The 8,232-nt window shown below is 49.2% G+C and overlaps 1 pseudogene; it reads right to left on the reverse strand.

Annotated features, from left to right (window-relative positions):
* Positions 1 to 3,914: 3,914 nt before the first annotated feature.
* On the reverse strand, positions 3,915 to 5,502 carry LOC125343996 (annotated as a pseudogene).
* Positions 5,503 to 8,232: the final 2,730 nt, after the last annotated feature.

The raw sequence follows: 8,232 nt of genomic DNA on the forward strand, positions 1-8,232 counted from the left end.
AATGCTAGGATGCTTAAGTCCTTTCTCTAAAACAATGTGTGCATGGCTCTGGAGGCTCCTACCTGTAAACTTATCTACCCATGAGGCTGAGCTCTGAGGATTCTGGTTGGAAGCCAGCCCAGGTAGGAAAGTCTGTGAGACTCTCATCTCCAGTAAACTGCTCAAAAATAACTGAAAGCAGCACCTCAGGCTCAGGGACAGAGCCCAGGCCTCAATTCAAGTGCCAGGACTTGAAACCAACCCACAAAGCTAAATGAACCAGCAGACAGGAAGCCAGGCTGGTGGAATGGCTCAAATGGCAGAGCTCCAGCTGAGCCATGTGCAATACCTTGAGTTAAAGCCACAGTGCTCCCACAAAACCCATATACCCCACCAAAAACAACAACAAACAAATAAAAAAACAAAAACAGGGCTGGGATGTAGCTCAGTGGCAAAGCACCTGCCTAGCAAGTGCAATGTCCTCAGTTTGATCCCCAGTATTAAAAAACCAAAGACAAAAAAAAATTGTTGAAAAAACCCCAAAACTAAAACAGAACCAAAACAAAAACAATAAGCAACAGCCAATAAAACACAATGAAACAAACAAAACCAAACAGTTGGTACAAAGATTTGCTTTGCTGTGTGGACATAACTTGTGGGAATGAAAAATACCAGAGTGACAACAGCCATGGCACTTCAAGTGGCTGATCCACTTTATCGGCTCAAGTCCCAGACTGTCTTTTCCCAGTCTCCCCCTATCCTGGACTTGAGGGGCTACTTGTGCAATACTCCCTTCCCACAGCCTGGTGGTAGCTCGGTGCCTGCATCCTTCTTACACATTCTTTCCCTTCTTCCTCAAAGGTTTTCGTCTCTCTCAGCCTTCACTTCACATCCACCCATCCTTTCCACCTCAAACCTTCCCTTCTCCCCCAACATTACCTCCTCTACTCTCTCCTTCACCTGCACCTTTCTATTCACATCTATCCTTCCCCTCTTTTTCCAACCTTTCTTTTCTCTTCACCCTTCCCTTTTTGAATCACTCCTCTCTTTCCCTTCCACCCTCCTTTCCTATGTATCATTCCATTCATCCTTCCTTTTCTGCTCTACACTTCACTTCCCCTCCAAACTTCCATGTTCCCACCACACTTCTCCTCAGCTTCCATCTTCCCCTTCATCCTCTCTCGTTCCTGTCACCTTCTACCCTTCCCTTCTGCCTCCATTTTCCCTTCTGTCTCTATCCTTATACATCTGACTTTCTATTCTACTTCAACACTATCCTAGGCCTTCTATGCTTCTCTTATCCCCACACTTTTTCCTTCTCTCCTAAGTCTGATATCAGGGCCTAAAAAGTCTTCCGAAGGTTGCTCTGGGAGAGATAACTGAGGATGATCTTCTCGGTGGCAGGGAGATAATTAAACTCAAGCTAGATTTTCTCCCTTGTGGTCCCCCACTGAGGAGTCCTATAAACCTTGTGGATCAGATCAGTCTCCAACTTCCTGGGGACATAAGGGCTTGTGAGTCAGCAACTCCTCAAAAGGAGTTTATTCATTTATTGATTCATTCATTTACTTACATAGGTACTTATTTATTTGTATATGTGTTTTCAATCAATACAAACAGTTGCCCTAAACAAGACCTCCTTTTCCCTACTTCAAAGTCAAACAACAGTAGGGGAAAGTTTCACTTGCTAGCACATTTCCAGACTGTGAACATCCTCCTCATTGCGATTGGGGTTATTTCATTGAAAAGCAGCCATTCTTACACAAAAGATCACCCCTGTGACTACTAATGGCACACAAAAGGAAGTGGTTTTGATTATGGGGTTGGGCAGGGAAAGGGAGGGTATGTCCTCTAAGTGCCACATGGTGACAGAAGCACAAACACAGCACACTCCTAACAAAGGAAGTCATTCAAGGTTGCATTTTCAATCCCCCCTAATTTTTTTTTTAATAATAAAACCTATCACTAGAATCTGGCACCTACATTTGTGTGTAATTTTGATCATTTATAAGCTGTCCCCCATGACTTGTTACATTAGGGTTCTGGACAAATTTCACTGAGTCAGAAGAGATGAGTATATACTCCTTCCTCTTTTTCCTTCCTATCCACAGGTGATTGAGAATAATGCTACAATGCTCTTTTTCTATAAGAGGAAGATGTGAGTTGAGGGGGCTATTCTGCGAGGGAGAGCAAAAATTCCACGTTCTTTGTGTGGAAAGCCCCACAATGCTCTCTGGCTAAATCCTGGTTACACAGGGGATCATTTGTAGGGGGAGAAGGATGAGAGTAAGGTACCATAACAGGTCCTTGGTTGTGAATGTGGGTATGCGTATATACAAGAGTCTTAGGATGCAGGGGTGAAAAAGAAGAAAGCTGAAAGTAAAGTGTAGAAGTAAATCTTCTGCTCCACCTTAAAATGGGTACTGGAGACCATTAGAGATTCAATTGGTGGCAAGACCAGTTTGGCCAACAGGAGTTTGGCCAGGGAGGGACAGGGGTAATTCTGTTTCATGTGGGAAGGTGGATAACCCGCTCATTTCCTGACCTCTCCTGAAAGTGTCCTCAGTATATATAGCGAAGCTGGAACCCTTGGGCCAGGTTGTTGGGTTTCCTTGTGAAAGGTTCCAGAGGAGACCGACAACCCCATCTGTGGTTCAAGCAACAATCGGTTTATTTCATTTCATTTCATTTTTACCTCCCACGAGGAAATAATTCAATTGCACAAGTTCACAGATCACACTCTAAACAGAAAAGAATCATTCAGAGGAAGCGAGCCTCATCAGGTGGGTGTCCCGGTTGAAGGCGGCTCTGCATGGAGGAGCCACATCTGCATGGGTGGGTGGCCAGAGCTTCACAGCCCCAGGCTGAATCTGGAGCCCATGGCTGAGGCCCCCTGATGTGTGGTGGGGAGGTTCAAGCCCGAGTCCTTCAGCACTCCTTTCCCAGCTGGCTGTTGACTAGGCCACCAAGAGGGGCCACAGGATGGCGGCAAGCTGCACTTCTGCTGCTTGGTCTAAGCAGACCTCATGCTGAATGTGAAAGGTTTAGAGGGGGGCCCACAGAGGACTCCCAGAGAAACTCCTGGTCCAAATGTCTTCCACATTCATCTCCTCCTTGGGAAACAGGTCAGGAACTGGTTCCTGAGATCCACGCCCTGGTCTGAGAGCAAGGCCCCTGAAGCATTTCCAGAGTTGGTTGCAGGGCTGTGTGCTGAAGGTCTTCTTCATTGGAGCTCAAGGAGCTGGGGCAGATTTTCTCACTTGGAAGTCCCCAGGTCCTTGACAACCTTGTCCATCAGATCAACCTACTGCTTCCTAGGGGACAGAAGCTTCTGAGCCAGCAGATCATGGAACAACTTTATTCATTCATTCATTTCTATATTGATTTATATAAATAATATGATAGAATATTTCCACATTAGTGTGTGTGTGTGTGTGTGTGTGTAAGTGCTTTTATGGGAAACAAGTAGGGGCACTAAAGAAGATCTGATTTTCCCCCACTTCACGGTCACACAGCGGAGAAGGGGAAAAATTCCCTTGCTAAGCGCACTTCCAAATTGTGAATCTCCTCATCCTGGTTGTTGGGGAAACCACATCGAGAAACGGTAATTTTTACAGGAAATGTTGCCTCTGGACTATGAAAGTGACACAAGGGAAGTGTTCTTGACTCTGTGGGTGGGGTGAAGAAGGCTGGACATGGTCCCTCTGTGCCACACGGTGGGAGAAGCACAAAGGCAGCCCACACTGTGAGAAAAGGAAGTCATTCAAAGGCATGTTTCCAGGCCTCCTCCCCTTCCCCACATCTCCTAAGAAAGCCTAGCCCTGGGATCTGGCTCCCAGATTTGGGTTTCCTTCTGATCATCTACACAGTGTACCCCTGCAACTGGCACCATCAGGGTTGTGGACCAAGTTCACCAAGCGGGAAGAGAGGAGTATCTACGCCTTCCTCCTCTTCTTGCCTTCATGCTCCTGCTCCTGGGGTTGGCTGGTCTTCCAGGGTCTTACGAGCCGCTGCCGCTGCTTTGCTTCTTGCAGAAACTTGTCCAAACCAAAAGGATCTTCCTCAAACTCAACTTGTCCTTCTGGTCTTCCCTGCCTCCATTCTGAACCAGAAAACCCTTTGTGCGAAAGAAACCTTTGGGTCTCCATTCTGGCTTCTAGGTCGTCGCCATACATGTCCTTGTCCAGATCTGGCCTGGGCCTATAGATAGTATGGGCCATGGGCTCAGCCCCTCTCCAGGCATGGTCAGAAAGGTCGTAAATGTCATCTTCTCCACCAGCAAAGCCACTGTCCATACCCTTGGGCTGGTTAAAGAGCCTTGGGTCGTAATACTGACCTTCATTGGAGGTTCCAGGATTGGGGACACCCAGAGCAATGACTTTAGTGATATATCTTTGCTCATTTCGCTGTCGTTTCCATGTCCTCTCCCGAGCTGCCCTGGAAAGATTGCAGTCACGCCACCTGTCGTACTGCCTCTCCTGTGGCTCCCCATCCTCTCCGTCCACTCGGGCTTTGCTCCCAGCTCTGCTCTCCCTGGTCCTTTGGGCCAGCTCTCTCAGTCTCTCCTCATGTTTCTGTTTTGCTTTGTGAGCCACCTTCCTCTCCACTTGGGCCCGGGCCTCCACAGCCTCCCGAGCCTTGCGGTCAGCAATATAGAGAGCTTGGGCCAGCTTGGCAAATGTATCCTTGGTGCGCCTGGAGTCCTCTTGCACCAGCGGCCAGATGCTTGTCTAGTGGAATTGTATAACCCTTTGCATTTTTCCAGTTGGAAATGCAAGGGGGGATCTTCCACTCTTGTTGTTCCTTCACAGTCATCCGTCGACTTGGGGACCGCAGCACAGGTACAGGAGGAGAAGGCGGTGGCCGGGGAATCTTCTGATTGATCTTGAATCTCGGAGGCTCCATGGGATCTTTCTGCACGTCCACCACCCGAATCACCCTCTGCTTAGCCCCTGAGTTCCATGCCTCTCCTTGTTGAGAGGGCGTGTATCGCACATACTGAGCAGGGGCCGGTCTCTCAGCTTCTCCAGCCGGCATGGCTGCAGCAACCTTCTGCCACACAAGCTTCTCTAAGGCTGCCCGAGTCTTTGCTGTGGTCTCTTGAATGGCCTCTTGGTCGGGTGTCCACAGGTCTGGATCCTCTGCATTGGTCACCTCCTCTGGGACCAGGTCAGCGTGCTGGCTGTAAATGACCCTGGCTTTTGGCTGTCCTTGTCGAGCAATTGCTTGGTATTGGAGTCACCCTCGGGGATCGACCTGAATGGCCAGTGCATTGGCCCTTGTTTTCCCGCGACCCATATCCAGCGGCCACTGGGCCACAGGGATCTCAGGGAACGCGCCTCCGTCTCCAAAGTCCTCTAAGCAGCAGGGTGTCCAGAGTTTGCGGAGCCAATATGGGGGAGGTTCTCTGTGGGAGGAGGCCAGGGAGACCTGCCAGGGCCCGTGATATCTAGCCTTCTCTCTGGCTTCAGTTTGGTCCTGAGATAGCCCAGTGGGCTCAGGCAAGCATGCAGTGAGCACCATCTTCTCGGGGAAAGAGTGGGTTGAAGAGGGGCCCGCCAGCAAGATCAAACTTCCTGTTTGCTCAAGTGGGACTGCGGGGGACAGGCCAAGCTTAGGGGTGGAGGAGAAGCCTATATAGGGGAAGGCAGGGAGGAGGTGTGGCCAGAGCAGATGGGGAAAGGGCCTCAGAGCCTAGGGGACCTCTCACTGTCTGAAGGAGGTGTGGCCAGGGCCGGTGAGGGTGTGGTCCGTCTGGGTGGAGGAGGAAGTGGCCTCAGTGCTTAGGGCCCTTTGGCTGACTCAGTCAGGTGATGGTCCCTTGGAGGTAATTGGTTGGTTACCCTCAGGTGATTTGGGATAAGGCCTATCATGCTCTCCTTCTGAGAGGGGAGGAGTTGAGGGGCCCTTCTAGCGAGTGGGAACATTGCACTGCATTGTCTCTGTGCTTCAGAAGGGCCACCCATTCTCTCTGGCTCCTTCCTGGTCACTCAGGGGCATGGAGTTTAGGGGGAGAAGGACCAGAAGAAGGCAGCAGTAACTGTCCCATGGTAATGAATGTGCACATGGGTCTATGCAGAGGAGTCTGGATGCAGGGGCTGCACAAGAAGAGAGCTGAGAGTCTAGTGGAGAATGAGAACTCCTGTTCCACTTGGTGTTTCCCCTGGTGGCAATAGGAGTTTGATCCAAGATATAGGCCGGGATTGGGGCAGGGGGGAGGGGCGTGGGGTTTTTGGATTTGACATGGTAATTCTGTTTTATGTAGGAAGGTGGATAATCTGCTCACCTCCTGACCTCTCCTGAAGGTGTCCTCAGTAAACATAGAGATGCCGGGCCAGGTGGTTGGTTTCCCTTGTGAAAGGTTCCTCCAGAGGAGACCAACAACCCTGTCCGTGTTTTAGGCAGCAATCAGTTCATTTCATTTCATTTCATTTTTACTTCCCTCGAGGAAATAATCATTGAATTGCACAAGTTCACAGATCACACTCTAAACTGAAAACAATCATTAAGAGGAAGCGAGCCACGTCAGCTGGGTGTCCCTGTTGAAGGTGGCTGTTGATGGAGGATCCCCATCTGGTGGGGGCTGGCTGCCCAGAGCTTCACAGCCCCAGGCTGAATCGGGGCCTAGGGCTGAGGCCCCCTGATGTGTGGTGGGGAGGTTCAAGTCAGAGCCCTTTAGCACTCCTGTCCCAGCTGGTTGTCGCCTAGGCCACCTTGAGGGCCCACGGGATGGTGGCAAGCTGCACTCCAGCTGCTTGCTCTGGGCAGACCTCTTGCTGAACATGAAAGTATTGGTGGCTGCCTTAGAGGACTCCTAGAGAAAATCATGGTGTAGCTCACTTTCAAGTTCACCACTCCTCTGAAAATATGTCAGGAAATTTTTCTTGAGATCTAACCACTATCTTGAGAGCAGGTACCCAAATCGTCTTTGCACAGAGTCAACCTGCTAATGGACCTGGAGTTCTGCAGGGGATGGTCTACTCTGGTCTTTTCATCTCTGTGTTAGCAGTATGGCTGTAAAGTTCAATCAGGGAACCTGAGCCTTTATGAAAATTAACTCAACCCCCATCTGTCCTTCCTGCCAGGTTTGCAATCGCCGACTGGCTAGTCAGGGACTCAGATCAAGCAAAGTACTTCCAGGTTGAGCAGGGTTAGGTTCTTAGCGTTTACTGGTCATGCTTCCACACCTCCTCCCTCAATCACATGAGAGATGGTAGAGACAAGACCTGACTACATCAGTCCTTGAGGAGCCTGAGCAGCCAGTGTGCCTCCATATAGTAGCTTGGGCCTGACTGGGCCGTGAATCTTCCTGGAATAACTGCAGAATATGTCAGTGTGAAGCCTGAACAAAACGCAGTCTAAAATAATCAAGGTAGCCAGAGAGAATTCATTTGACCAGCGGTCAGTTAAAGTTAGGATGCTTTAGCAATTGTTTGTAAGATGCTTCACTGCCTTGTTTGATAATTGTGCCGTGTACTGTAATATCAGCAGATAAATATTTGAAGTGCCAGGTGCTCCACGAGGCAATCAAGCTCTGACAAGTTACTGTCCCAATAAGTAACTAATGTATACATAGCAGGAGGGGAATGGCACCAAAAGTCCCTTGTAGCACCCCCCACTAACATTCCCAAGGTCGATAAAGCTGAAGGCTGACCCCAGATGTCTTTTGCAAACTTTGACTGTCTTGCTGTTAAGTGACAATGCCCCAGCTAATCAGGAATAGATAACACACTAAAGGTTAACCAATTACATGTCTTTTTAACTGGGAATCCCCTAGACTTGTTTACTCTAAAAACCCAGTGTAATCTGTGCTCAGGGCCTTCCTCCATCTTGGTTGTGTCCCTGTGGGCATAGGTCTGAGCTTGCTAATAAACAACTCTTTGCTTTTGCATCGGAATTGGCTTCTTGGTGGTCTTCGCGGGGGTCGGGGGGGATGTCTCGAATTCTGGGCATTTCATCCTCACCTCTGGGTTTTAAGAGTTTAGACCCAGCCATTTCCTATGGACGTGCAAAGTTGGTCTAGATATCTCACAGGATATAGGACAGAGTACAGCTGTTCTAACTCCTGATATACTTTCTCTTGGTCAATCCTGAAAGGGATCCTGGCTGCTCTTCCCAGTGACAACTCCTGAGCCTAGTTTCATGCTACAGGCTGAAGTGCCAGACTTGAAGTCAGGCCCCATTTTACCACGTGAACCCCATTTTAGAATTGAACCCTGAGCCAATCAGATTTGTACCTGTGTCCTAATCTTG

Source organism: Perognathus longimembris, chromosome 2 (genome assembly GCF_023159225.1).
Source record: "Perognathus longimembris pacificus isolate PPM17 chromosome 2, ASM2315922v1, whole genome shotgun sequence".
In the NCBI taxonomy this organism is placed as follows: Eukaryota; Metazoa; Chordata; class Mammalia; order Rodentia; family Heteromyidae; genus Perognathus; species Perognathus longimembris.